Source organism: Haliaeetus leucocephalus, unplaced genomic scaffold (genome assembly GCF_000737465.1).
Source record: "Haliaeetus leucocephalus isolate CR32 unplaced genomic scaffold, Haliaeetus_leucocephalus-4.0 Scaffold143, whole genome shotgun sequence".
Lineage (NCBI taxonomy): Eukaryota > Metazoa > Chordata > Aves > Accipitriformes > Accipitridae > Haliaeetus > Haliaeetus leucocephalus.
Genome location: NW_010972579.1, coordinates 2,605,875 through 2,620,635, shown reverse-complemented (window position 1 = coordinate 2,620,635; position 14,761 = coordinate 2,605,875). Strand labels below are relative to the sequence as shown.

At 46.0% G+C, this 14,761-nt stretch overlaps 1 protein-coding gene across 5 annotated transcripts in view; it reads right to left on the bottom strand.

Moving 5' to 3' along the window:
• HDLBP (high density lipoprotein binding protein) overlaps positions 1 to 14,694 on the bottom strand; it is a 41,776-nt gene extending 27,082 nt beyond the window's left edge. For all 5 annotated transcript variants that reach the window (XM_010561254.1, XM_010561255.1, XM_010561256.1 and 2 more), the window contains exon 1: positions 14,529 to 14,694. The gene's annotated coding sequence lies outside the window, so the exon portion shown is untranslated. The remainder of the gene's footprint in view (positions 1 to 14,528) is intronic.
• Between the last annotated feature and the right edge of the window lie 67 nt (positions 14,695 to 14,761).

Below are 14,761 nucleotides of genomic sequence, written 5' to 3'. Positions count from 1 at the left end.
CCGCGGGGCTTCACGGCGAGGGAGGAGAGCAGCGGGTGGCTTCTGCGCGCCGCGGGGCCGAGCCGCCGCCTGCTCCCCGCCCCAGGCTGACACCCGCGGGAAAGCCCCCGGCCCCCTTCCCTCAAACAACGGCTTCACGGGCGGAAAGCGCCTCCCGACCGTGGCCCGGGGGGACGCGAGAGCTGGAGCTGCTGCAGGAGCCAGCCCGCACGGCTGGCCGGCCCCGGCACCGGCCCGGGCCCCTCTGCGGTCCTGGGAGTCAGTTCAGCTCCCCAGAGCTGAGAATTACCGACTTTGTTCGGCTGAGACCGGTTTCGTGCAGGGTTAGCGAGCTGGAGCAGCTCATGAGGGCTCCGATCAGTCTTAAAACCACGGCTGGCACTGGAGAGCAGCAAACACCTGGGGCCTCTGCCCTGTCCCACAAGTGGGGAGGGACACTGAGGCTCCAGCCCCAGAAGGGCACTTGTTCCTCTTGTGCAGTCTGTGTCAAAGCAGCCGCTACCCGATGCGGAGGTTGCAGACAAGGCAAAGTAGGAGCAAGATTAAAAAACATAAAATAAAATCCCCCACCCCCCCAAAAAAAAGAGCACCCCTCTCCTTATTCCAGTCTCTAATTTGGCAATAGGGAAGAGTGAAGGAAGGGAAAGGCAAGCCAGCGAGCACAATACCCTCCTTTCCTGCAGTGAGGATGTTTATTAGAGTTTGTGCAATATAGATGTTTTTAATTATTAGCCCTGCGCCCTCAGGGAACTGAGGAAAAAAAAAGTCACATCAGTGTAAAAATACATGGAATTTGAACTGATTTTTGCATTAGGTTGGTCTCTGCCCATTTTCCTACACAGGACTGATTTTCCTCATCATTCATAACTTGCACTTAGTGACTGGTTTTCTCATTCATGCCTTGCTCTCTCCCAGACCCTGGCAAACTAAACGTAAGAACCTGCTTTGCGAAGCTCTGACCACAGAAATTTGAGGTCTTTGGAATAACTGCTTTTGATTACATGCAGTAATTTTTAGAGATATTCATGTGCTGTATTTATGGAAACAGGGATGGTGTTTAGCCCTAAGTAAAGTTATGATTACTTAGTATTATTGAACAAGAGTAATTTCTCTGGTTTTCCTCTCTTAATCCTGCAGCTGGAAGGACATCATTAAAGCATTTTAACTTTTTGACACAAACAATTTATCACTGTAAATAAAAATAAACTTGTGAGTGAAATCAAGAAGTATGTTAAAGGGAGGAGAAGAGTCGTCAAGAGTTGACACCCTGCCCAGGCACCACAATGATCCATCTCCCCCAGCCCCGGCCTCTCCTCAAAAAGTCTGTTGGTCTCTGCGAGGATGCAGGGATACTGCTCCAAGCACAGGGCTGCCGCACAGAAAAGCAGCAACCACTGCTGCCACGTCATATATGCTCCAAGAGCTGGCTCAGGCTCCTCCGACAAAAAATGTCTAGGCTGCAGATGCCAGCAGCACCCCGTAAGACATGCAAGCAGGCTGGTGCCTACCGAGACAGAGATGGCTCATGCAAAAGCAGAGCTTCGGGGACCTGGGCAAACCACAGCACCTCCAGACTTCAGACACTTCTGCTTCCATGCAGCAGCTGGGAGTGCAGGGGGTTGTAATTTGGGACTTGGAGCCTAGCACTCTGAACCTCGGTCGAGGTAGATGATGGTTTTCTGGTGCTTTCACTCCCTTGTGTTTATCTCCCCAGTGCAAAGCAAGCAGCCTCCTTTCAACGCTCTAACTTTGCTGCATCCAATTAACTCTGACATCGGTAAGTACTGTGATCCCCTGTGCCAGGGAACCAGAGGACCATCACAACCCCCAGACTAGAGCACCTTACTGAAACACCAACATCCTTCTCCCTCAACTCCACCTCATTATCTGGTTCAGCAGGGGCCCTCTGTGGGGACATGCCACCTCGTCACTATGGGACAACCATATGCCCCTCTCCTGCTCCATCTGTGTAGTGCTGCTGCAGCCACTGGAGTTGCTAGGACATTATGGATTTCTGGCTTTTATCACAGCTTCCTCTCCAGGACTGTTTAAGAGGGAATCTTCCCCGCATGTTTCTGCAGCTCTTCCTTTATTTACAGCTGCAAGTGGTGGGAGGGAAGCCTGCCAGGCCCAGAAGTTACTGGAAGGCCTAGAGCATCTCACTGCGTGCCACCCTCAAATAATGATTTCTGCTGAGGGAAACCTGCCATGGGCTGTTCTACTTGGAGGAAGACAGTAGTGGCGGGGAGAGCTCACCTTTCGTCACACATTCAGTAAGCACAGAAGTGTCCTGCGCATGGTCAAAAGCACATTTAGAGGGTGCTAGGAGGCCTATTTCAACCTTCCTCTCCTCCTGCCAGCACAATATTGACCATCTGCATCCCACCCCATCCCTCTTCTTCAACAAGGCAATGGGGTACAGGCAGAGAGAAGCCTGCAGGGGCTGCTTGGTGCGTGTTCCATCTACTTGTCCACAAGTGCAATCTCACATCAAAAAAACCCCAAAACCCAAACAGGATGCTTGTCATGGAGATGTGTGTAAAATGGCTCCTCTATAAGCCAGGTGTAGGAATTTTTGGTAGCCGAGGGGAAAGGAGACAGAAGATGGTACCCAACCCCTTGACAAACACTAACCTGCCCCTCTCCCCCTAGCATCCTGTATTTTGGCAACATGACAACAGACCCTGGCTTCATGACTTGTGAGAACAACTGAAAAGGAAGCCTCCCAAAAAGAGCACCAATGTGTGACAGAAAGGGTGGAGGATTGGGCAATACATAGTTTCCATGGCTTATCAAATTGGCAGCTCTTATCACCAGTCTGAGGGAGGACACAGAAATGGACCAGCAAAAATATGGAACGCACGCAGAGATAAAACTAACACTGAACAGGTTTGGGATTTGGTTTTTTGGAACACGTGTTCACCAGTGTGAAAGAAAAGGCTGAGGAGTTAAGAAGCTTTCCATAATCACACCACCCCAGGAGTCTTGGGGAAGGGAGAGGAGGAAACTTTCAGCTCCTTAAACCACTGGAGCAAAGACCACAAAAAGGTTGGTCTTTCCTGGCACATTCGCCCTCAGCTGAGCTAGGATTTTGCAAAGGATTTCTTCTAGCCTGTTCTTATTTTCTGTTGTTATAAGAGATCCCTATTTTTCCTGCCAGAAACTGCAAACCTTATTTGGAAAGCAACCCAAGTATGCTCCAAAGAGTGTGTGCTGTGACTTTACTTCCTGTTAAATGTAACTTCAGATTTCTAGAACTATACAAATAAGCATGCTTTTTGTACTCTAGGTGCTTATCCCACACACTGAAGTCAGAGAACACCACAAAAGGACTACCCCTGAAAGTATCCATTTCAGCACATCCCTTACCAATGGCATGAAGAGAAAAGCAGTGGGGGAATACTTTGGATCACACTAGAAAAAGAAGTGGAAGAGGATTCAGGACACAGGGCACTTGTATGCCAGGGAGTACTGGGGTTCTCAGCCAGAGCAAGCAAGATATGCCTCTGGGCTCTAAAGCTATCACGATGGCTTGCCATGGGATCTTCTGATAGAATGTTTTTATTTCTACAGGAAAACCTCTATTAAACTGAAGTTAAGGGTCAAATTACAGAGATCCTTCTGCTAAGAGAATGAAAAAAAGTTTCATCATAAAAAATGACTGAACACAAGTCCACATTGCTTATGTCTCAGTGACTTTGAGACCAGATTTCTTTATTTTTCCATGAGGAAGGAAACTTCCAGGGATATGCAGGTCAGGCACCTCTCTTCCCCATTCACACATCAGTACTAGGAAGGAATTATTCTGTAGGCTAAATTCTGCCCCTTGGCTGTACTTAATGCAACCCCACCATCTTCAGAGGCCCACTGTAAGTACCCAAGTAGAGAACTGCTGGTAGAAACCCCAACCATTTAGTCATGTGAAGAAGGGAGGGAGATGAGCAACTGCACATGTTTATCTCACACAGGATCTAGGTGGTATAAAATAAGGGATCCCAGGGGAGTGTGACACCACTTGCCTTTCTCCTCATAAACCTATGTTGTTTATGGAGGGTAATTCTGTTGCACAAGCAGAAGAAGAGCTGACCAGACATTGAAGGAAGGTGACTAACCTCAGCAGGCCTCTCAGGCCAAAATGGTTAAAAGACTTATTTCCTGGGCACCCTGACAATAAAATTATGCAACCATCAGCCAGCAAAAAATATATACACTGCCCTTCCTAGACTATCACAGGGTGCTCTATGAAAAGGGGCAAGCAAAATAGGTAGGAAGAACAGGAGCAACTTACTGGTGTGGACAGAGTTCTAGCGTGAACAAGTAGCTTCAAGCCCTCTGACTGCAGAGAGAGGAAAAGCTGCTAGTTAAGTGGTAGATATGCATGTTTTACACGGGAAGACTGAGAAAACTAGATTTAGTGGTTAATGCAGACAAACCAGTCAAGAGGCTTGAGCTCTACTCTTTAATTTTGCTGCTGATTTGGTGAATTGACCAGTGAAATTCTCTCGGTTGCCCTGGCTGCACGCACACAGCAGTCTTGATTTACTCTGTGGACTCATTATTTCATTTCAGGTTGTTCAGAATGCTGTGATCCTGGGATGCCAGGTGCTAGGACAAAACAAATGCCATTTCAGAGGTGAGGAAGAAAGTCAATGGACAGTTTAATAAAAATCAATCCAAAAGCAAAACAAAGAGAAGCCACAGAGAACAGGTCAGAGTCCGTCCTTCCACTTATACTGGGAGAGAAATCTGATTATTTAGTACAAACTTGGCTTTCAGGAGAGGTTAGGATTTCAAATAACCAAGATAAAATGGCATAGATAAAATGGAATGAGATGAAAACAGTAGTAATACATTCAGACCAAGAATAACTGAGGCAAATTTCCCATCCGTATTTCGGAGGTGGTTATAGGCAAATTTAGGGATGGAAAAGGTTGTCAACGTAGAAGCAAATTTCAAGTTCTTGGCCTTGGGGAGCGAATAAACACTTCGAAGAGGAATACTTTTTAAACATGAGGGACAAAATGAAATACAGTATCTTCCCGTGTTGCTTTACAGTTTCACAGTAAAGCAAAACACTGACTTGACTCAAGAACTGGAAAAGAGATTCAGAAAACAAAGATTCCCAATTTCCCAATGCCTGGAAAGTGACAATAGCACAGAGTAGCAGAAACGAAAGAAATAACAGAAGTTCAGAACATCCTGCAACAGGCTGGCAGTCTGAGTCTCTAGGGTCTCTAGTCCAACCTCCTGCTCAAAGCAGGATCAGACTAGGGTGTTCAGGGCTTTCTTCAGTCAGGTCTTGAAAACTTCAAAGCTGCACAAACTTTCTGGGCAACCTATTCCAATACCTGACTATCCTACCAGTGAAAGGGGTTTCTTATTTGCAGTCAGAACCTTTAATTTAAATTTTGGTTCTTTATGCTGATCTGAACTTGCTTTTTAATTTAAATTACCACCACACTGTGTGCTCATCGTACACAGGTGCTTTCAGAGTGGTGCTGCAGCAGTGCTCTCTGTTCAACCTGCACTGCAGAAGAAAAAAAAAAATCTTCCACGAATAATTAGCTGAGAGCTACTTCCCAAAGCCTGCTAATATCACAGTTACCCAAGAAGAGAGGATTGCAGAGATACTGCACAACAAAGCACATGCTATTTCCTTTCTGTTCTTCAAAAGGAAACTTTCACTTCACCCTCCTTTGGCTACAGGGTTGGAGCTCTTTTGTTTACCTTTTCAGTGTCTCTTGTTCCCTCTCCCTTGGCAACTGCAATATAAAATGAACACGTGGCAATTTTTTTTTTTTTTTTAAAGAGATGTTGCCAGAAGCTGTCATGCACTACACATCACACAGCTTGGAAAGGCAAGGGACTTGCAAGCCCTACACTTGCCTTTTTTCACATTAAGTGTCATATATTCAGAAAATTCAAAGCTGACCGTGTCCCTCAGCTTGAATGTGTCACCATGCTCCCTAAGACCCTCCTAGAGGTACTCTTAGGCTGATGTTTTGCAGGGCAGGATTTAAGGACCTGCTTACAGCAGTTTATAAAGATGACAACCACTTCTTTTCAGAGAGACTCAGTTAGGTAAACATATACAGCAAATGAAGAAAAAAAAATTAGGTGGCAAACTAAATGAGATGTCCCAACTGACATTTTTCAGGGGGGCAGGGGGACAATTTGCAACTTAAGCATGGAAACTGTAAACAGAAATTTATTTTTGTCTGTTTCATTTTTTAAAAATCTTGCTTAGCTACTTTGATTCTAGGTATTGTACAGAAAAACCTAAGCAAGGTTGTTCATGGCTCCTTGAAAGATTTTAAAGATTCCTCAGTTACTAATGTTTATTGGATAACAAAGACTTAAGAGAATGCCAGAGCTCCATTTTTATAAACTTTCTATATGCTCTGGTATGTTTTCCTCCCAAGTTCCAGTTCCCCAAGTCACATGGCTTCACAAGACTCTCCAATTCTGTAAATTTTTTTACTTCACTTCTATCTTTCAGTTACAATAAGTACTTTGAAAATATGATCCAGAAAAGTTCGCATTATTGTGACAAAAACCTCAAAAGAATAAAATAATTAAACTTGCAGGGAAGCTTTGTTTGGAGAGGGAAGAAGCTATTTAAAATTGAAAAAGAAAATCTTCAGTTTGGCAACAATTCCTTTGAAAAATCATTAAAGTAAATAACTGATTCCAACTGCCACTTTTTAAAAGTGATGATAGGACCCTCGCTATTTAAGCACAGCCTTCCCTTTGTCCTATTCATAGCACATGCAACAGGGGCTCAACATATCCACAGACAAGCACTAATTCCTAATCTCTACTAGGCCAAGCAAAAGGCTCTTCATGTGTTAGACAGAATTACATCACGGTGATCTAAACTGACAGTGAAAAAACCAGACAGTCTTCTCTTCCAAATCTGCAAGGCCACTCTAAGCCTGCTATGAAAGAAGAGAGAGAGAGATAGTGAGAACTCAGAGTAAAAGTATTTCCACTAATTGTTACAAATAATATTATTTTATGCTTAAAACCTCTTTTCATAACTGAATCATTTCCAGTTCCACCCCGCTCATCTTCGGGCTGAACTAGAAGGGTACATGTGCCATTTTAGGTACAAATTTTTTTGCTTTGATACCTCACACTGTACAGTCCTCCACCCACACATTGTTATTGTCTTTTGGATTAACAGAATAGTGCCCTGAGCAATACAAGTTTTCAAATAAAAAAGAGGAGCTACCATTTCTTAAATTTCCAAGAACTCCTAAACTCCTCTAAATATTCGCTGCTTGCTCTCATTTTTACCCACAACTCTGCTGCAATCAACAGAGCCATCAACTCAGTATTTTAATTTCATGAAATTATTTATAAGAGCAGGTGTAGAACTTTAAAGTTTCCTCAATGCTACTTAACCAGCTCTACTTTTAAGCAAGAGTCACAGATCTACCACTTGCTATTCTCCAGAGATTTCAAGGGTCCTTGTAAGACCATGTGCCTAAATCCCAGCAGGCTATACCAATGGCTGAAGTATTCATTTTGAAAACAAAAGCATATGCAGTAACAGGCCAGCCATAACATATTCCCATCCGTACTCTCACCCTGCCTGCTCTGTGAGTTGTTCTCAGCTTTCAACTGCTCCAACACGGGTTTACGTTCAGCTTTATCACTTGAGCAGAGATAACAGCAAACTTACTTTCTACTGTGCAATGGAAATGGTCAGGGCCTGGTTTGCAAAGAGCAGAGCCCCGCTCCCCTCTCCAGGAAGGGCAGGGGCGGTCAGACAGCCAACACCGTCTCCAGTGCCCCCTGGGGAGACACAAACGCCCCCAGCTCCTCACCCAAGGTTGCAGCTGGGGCACGCAGCAAGCCCAGTTTGATCGCTCCTGGCCTCTTGCCCGGCTGGAGCTTTCTCTGGCTTTGCCTCTGCCCCTGCCAGTGGGGAAATCTTCCTTGCTTCAACTCTGGCCCTTACACTCTTCCTTTTTCCTAACTCAACCCATGTACTCGTCCCATGCCTGAGGTCCCTGTTCCTGCCACACAGCCTGGCCTAGGCTTTGTTTGCCACTCATCTTTGGCAAATATCCAGTTTATTCTGTGAAATATCCAGTTTAATTCTCAGTGCCAGAAACGCAGGGATAGACAGAAACACCATACCGGAAACAACAGGAAGAGAAACAGCAAGTGGTACTACCGCAGCTGGCATCACCCAAGTTGAGCAACAGCCATCAAGGTGTTCAGTGTTCCTCTAAAAAAAGGCCTTTGCTGATTTTTCAGACAACCCACTGCAAAAACCTTTTACATACCAGTCAACCAGATCTAGCAGGGGTGGGGGAAAAGGGACAGGGGAGCGATGCCCACGCTACGTGCCAATATCCTAAACCAAGCATTATTCCAGTTATACAACCCTTGCTAGGGTTGGATATGCTAGAGATTAGCTTTATGAAAGTTAGCCATACCAGCCTTATGATATTTATTATGAGATATGATACCAGTAACCTTCCTTTAAAACCAGGGTCCTGATATGCACCTTATCACCTGGCCCGTGTACAGGTCAGACAGCACTTTTATGGGCTTTGACAGAGACCCCAACAAGTAATTACCAGCTTACTAACAGAGAGAAAAGGCTGGGTCCTGCCACCTCCAAGCTGAAGAGTAATAGTCAAAACATGGCAGAGTTCCAAGTCTTTCCTCCTTAAAATCCAGTCAGTTGCTGGGATATCTGACTACTAAATGCATAACTACAGCACACGACTATCAATTGTCATGATAACAGCACTTGCTTCCAGAAATTTTCATTCACAGGCATTTCTTGTGCAGGTAAAAGGTATGGTGTACACACAAGTTACATGCATGAATTCTTTTACCAGAATCACCCTGATTTGTGACATATGTTTATATGCAAGTCACCTGTGGAATTCTGTTTGTTGGTTTTGGGTTTTTTGTTTGCTTGGGTGTTTGTTTTCTTTTCTTCCATTAATGCTAACTAAATCCATTGCTTCCAGCCCCAAACTTTTCCCAAATGGTTCCTTCTCATCAGTGAAAAATCTTTAGAAACGACAGAACTGTTGCTGGAAAACAGTTCCAGACACCGTGCTGCTGAGTGTAAGAGAATCTGGTACTACTTCCATTCTGCATCAACAAGTAAATCCATTTTACTTTGCAATTAATAAACAGCATCATTTAAGGGAGGTTGCATGAATATTACTCTGCCATTCAATCCTCTCAAAGGCAAAACTTTTCCTGTGAATCATCATTTCTTGGTGTCTTTAAGCTACTGAACCAATCCCTTCCCTTCTTCCAGGGCTGTTTTTCCATTGAAGTTAAACTCATTATGATTTCCTCTAACCAAGCCTTTTGTGGTCTATCTTTTCTCTCAGGTTTCTCCCTGTTTTTTTTCTGGCCGCTGCTTTGCAAGCGCCTCTTTTGTGACTGTAGCTGGACACAGCTCCTTGCTTCAACCCCTGCTCCTCACAAAAGAGTGACATGCTTCCGTCGCTGCCTCAGCAACACAGCCAGCTCCCACGGTACGGGCAGCTGTGGCCAAGGTCAGCCCTCTGCACCCGTACGGCCGCTGGACTGAGACTGCCCTGCTCCACCTGCCTGCCCCTTTGGCTCCACTCAGGAACCTGCTCCTGGCACTGGGGCCACATGCTGCTCCTGCTGGGGCCAGAGGTTTCTTCCCAAGTCCAACAATTACCAAATGTGTGATTAAAGAGACTTCACTGAGGTAAGAGCATTGCTAGGACCCATAAGCATAATGACAAGTTTTTCTCCCCCCTCTAAATACCACTACCATTTTGTTTTATTTAGAGCAGTAAACGGAAATCCAACCAGCTTGCTTATACACAAACACGTACGTAAATGCACAGCCCCATCTTCTTTGCAGAAGCTACCTATTTAGCCCTTCCCAAAACACAGGAACACACAGACACCAAGCCAAAGTTACAGTACACCGAGATTAAACCAAATGGTTTTTTTGAATCAGCTGAAGTCAAGAAATTAACACTGCAAGGTATAAATGTACCTAAGGTATTTACATGCTAATATATCTAGTAATAATATGCAAAATATTAGTAGATAACTTCAAAGCTTGAAAGACCTACCAGATGCAAGATTCAACAAAATTGAACCAGTCATGAGAGACAAGTGAAGCTGACCAGCAAGTTCAAACACAACTATCTGTATTATATGGTAGCTGCTAGAAAGGATACTTGTATTTCTGTGAGACTGCTGGGAAAATACCAAAGCTCGTGTGGGTAGAAACACCTTTAGATCACCTAAAAGATGGAAAAAGAACCACTTTGGCTTTAACATAGATAAGTTTCTTATGACACAAAATAAACCCAGAACACTCATCACAGCCTGACTACCTTTCCTTGTTAGAATTAAAACCTTAAAGACATAAATCTTCTAGCAACCCAAAGTCACATAAAATATTCAAAATAAAGCAGCTTTTCCCCCTGCCTTGGCTAGAGTGTTTCCTCCTGGTTTATTGATACATCTTTTTTCAACCCCACTCTCTGATTCTCTTCCACTGAAGTCACACCATGAGAGCTACGGGGCAACATCAGTTCACAGACAGAAGATGGGGAAAAAGGCCACGAGAATTATTAGGTATGCAGGACTCCTCCATTTATAATAGTAACGTAAATCAAAAGATTTTTAGTACATAAACAGTCTTTTTTTTAAAAATAAAGGACACCTAAATATAAAGCCACATGCTGAATTCTCTCAGGTATAATTCCACATCCAGGATAAACCTGGAAGCCAAAATTATTCTTCTAAAACTAGGAATTTCTAAAATGAAATAGAGCTCTTGAAACAAGCCCTGAACTCAGGATGCCAGACTCCTGCCTGAATTACCAGCCTAACACAAGCACCTGGGGTCCGCAGACCAGCTCTAGGTGTCTCTTGAGCTCCTCCACAATCCCTCCCCTGACAGGCCCTGCTGACCAGGACCCTCCCTTCCACTCCGAACGCAGTCTCACAGCCCATGATAAATACCACAGCCTCCTGGCAACACGGACTCCGCTGGAATAGCTTCTAGACCAAAGCCCCAGAAAAACCAATAAGCAAAACAAAAAGACCACCAGCAAACCCCACCATGCTACACAATACAGCCTAACACACTCTTCTTTCAAGGTTAGAGTAATTAGGAAGAGGAACAGAGGCCTAATCCTGCAGCTGCGTTTTACTTTCCTATCTCTTCTTTATCTGTTTTCATATTTTAATACAAATAACACCTACTTCATTCTTGCACAGACCCATATTGCAAAAGTTTTACAGGCTCTGGGCCTCTCAGTAACATGCTCTTGGACAAGTTAGACTCGTTACATCCTGGGTAAACATGCCTTTCTCAGCCCACTTTAAAAACCCCTGTTGCAACTTCTTTAGGGTGCATGTCTTTGTTAAGATTGTAACAGCATCTCCATAAGGGTAACACTGCAGGGAGGAGGCTATTATTGTGCTTGATCCACGGGGCGCTAAAAGGCTTGTATTTCTTGTTACTGTGTCTTGCCAGGGTATGCTTGGGTGTCTACTCCTGCTAAGGATGAGACTGACTTATCTGCCAGCTTCTCTCTTTCTGGCAGCAAGGAAAGTGCAAAGGCAGTTTCCAGACCCTGTCTTTACTGCTTGTCCATTTCAAAACACCCATGAGGACACTTGCCAGAGTCTTGCTATTTTGCTTTAAGGCTCATTTTATAAGCTCTGCACAGTATAGGCCTGAGGATTTCCTTCTGTAGAATTCTTGAATACAAACCAAAGTTGAACCATTGTTGAATGACTTTTTTTTTTTAAGGAGAAACAACACTTTCACATAAATCTCATATTCTACAGAAACCGATGCCTCAAATTATCAGATAACCTCCCAGTCATGGTGAATGAACTTTTTCAGCCACATACCCGCATTCAGTTTGAACACTGTAGACCAGTCTCAGTGCCACTGCTGACTACTCTAACCATCTGACTGGTAGTGACCTGGGTGAATTACCTGAATTCTCACAGTAGCACAACCCTAAGTGCATTTGTACCAGCTTAACATGCTTCTATATGCAAAGGGAAGAGTATGTTTTGGGAAAGGCAGTATCAGCTGAAATACTGTAACTGATAAAACACCCCAGTTTTTTTTGAAAAAGCATAAACTGCACAGGCTGGCTTGTCTGGGATGGCTCTCCACTCTGATAACAGCTATGAAATCCAAGGTTACAGATCGCTCTTATAGTAGACCATACTGTCTTCAGGAGCATCTTAATGTAAACTGCAAAAAAGACTAGCTACTTGACTAAGAACAACTGCCCTTATCCTACCAAAAATAAGTGACTATTGTTACCATTATGCTGCAATGATAATGTTATGATTCATTTCCAGATCAAGGGGAAATCTCTTCCCTGATCATCCCAGCCTAGAGAAGCAAGACCAGTGAGAAAGTGGGGAACACAATAACCTTTAATATGTAAGAAGTAATGCCATAATTTTTCACCTTTTCAGGCAGAATTGGGGGAGAGGAGGGAAAGAAGACAACAAGAAATCAGCTTAACTTGCAACAAAGGAGGAGACAGGAGTATGTGTCATGCTATCAGGAGCGAAACACTGGAACAATTTATATAGGACAAACAGCATCTTTCTCAACCACTTCTTAGAAGCCATTTAGAAAACAGTCTTTTGAGAATGATCCAGGTTTACTATGTCTTGCTGTAGTGGCGAAGCTCAGACTAGATCGTCACACTGCCTCTTCTACCCTACATTTACAGGCCTCCAGATATTGTTACCTCCACATCTAGCGAGAGCTTTTCCTGTGCCTGTCATTCTGATCTGTGAAAAACTATACTACTGTGGACTTTTTTGGAAGTAAAAGGTTGGGGGTTTTTTTTGTGGCTTGAGTATGTGGGTGGCCCTGCCTATGATGTGGGTCATGCTGTATGAAAATCCATGTACAAACAGGAAGACTGTTTTTTCCAACAGCTTAAATCTAAACAAACAAAGGGTTGGAGAAACAGAGCTTTAGCAGACACACAGCTATAAATTACATTATTGCTTCCCTTCCTGCCTTGCCTCTGATATATATTCCTCTACCAGAGGAAAGGATATCCAATCCACCTATGAAATGATACATGAAACACCACTTTCCAATCTGGTTTGGGGTGGGGGGAGAAAGCCATTATACTAGCTGTTCAATTGTCTTCTAACTGAAAACAATTGTGTAGCATTCGGATAGCAACAGTAAGAAAAATGGAGACTAAATCATCAGGCAGCAGCTTCACTTGCCTTACTAAACAGAGAACTTGCAATAAAGCAATACAGCATATATCTGTGTGCAGAATTTTCTCTGTCATTACACAACAGCATAGGAAAAGAAATGGCTCCTTCAAACTCCTTGGGACTGAATGTCTCTAATCTTCACTTCCCAGCTGCAGAGTTGTAAATTGGCATTCAAATTCTAGACCAGAGCTGTGAATTCAAGGACCTTGGCTCATCTTATCAGTTATGAGTGAGTTGCTGTCGCTATTACTAACATTCCCAGCACGACCTGCTCTCTTGCTTCTCATCTTCCAGTGGAATGAATTGCTCTTGCCAGTCAGGAATCCTTCCTACTGTTTGGGGAAGGCCAGCAATGGGAAGCACTACTTATCATGTGTCAAGCCACTTCAGCTATAGCCAAGCTGGGCCTGAGAATCATGAACTCCCCACGCTTAACGCTCTTCAGAATCACCCTGTTCTACAAATAACCGGCAATAAAGCCACCCTACAGAAACAGAGAGTAGTCTGGTAAAGAGGCAGAATATCCCCTCTATCACACAGAAGCGCCTGGCTCTACCTGAAGAGCCACAGGTGAGGCAGAAACCCTTCTCCAGAGCAGCCCGTGACCGGAACCTCGGCTTTCGGGCCCACCGGCACTGCGAGAGGGGACTGCTGCACCTCTCCAAGCACTCCGGAGCAGACCGAGCCTGGGGACACAGGACGGGGTCCGCCGCCGTGCCAAAGCGGCGGGCGGGGGAAGCGTGGCGGCCGCACCCGCGCCGTCACGGCTGCGGGCGTCCCCGTCCCCTCAGGGCCGGCCCGGGAACACCCCCGGTTGAGCCGCGGGGCGGAGGGGAAGCGGGGCATGACTCATGTTTTTTTGCCCGCTCCCCGGCCGGCACCGGAGCGTTCCCCGTCGCCGACGCAGCGCGGGGCGGCCGCTGCCAGAGGGACCGGCGGCGGGGGAGGCCGGCGGCGGGGGAGGCCGGCGAAGCGCGCCCCTCCGCACCCCTTCTCGATGGTGGGGGTGGGGGGCGCCCCGGCGGCACGTGGCCCACCCGGCGCCAATCGGGAAGGCCGAGACCATAGAGCAGAGCCGGGCGCCCGCTAGACGTTCCGCCCGCGGAGCCCGTCTCTCTGCTGCCGCCATCTTGTTGGAGGCAGCGGAACGCGGCCGGGCCCGGGCCCGGGCCCGGGCCCGGGCCCGCGCCCTCCTCCCGCTTCCCTGAAGCGCTCCCCACCTCCCGCCGCCCTCCCGCGCGGCCGGCGCCACCGGGCACCGGGACCGGCTTTACCTCTAGTAGGCCCGCAGCGAAGCCTATGCTGGGTACAAGGCCGAGGGGCCGGCCGCCATCTTGGTAAAGAAAAGGGCTGTGCGTGACCTACCAACATACGGGTGGTCCCTCCCCCACGTACCCTTAGCCGGCGGGTTGCTATGGGAATGGGGCGGACGCATGCGCGCCGGCCACGGCGCCGCACCTCCCGGCACCGCCCCGGGGGCGGGGCCGTCGGGGCGGGGCCGTCGGGG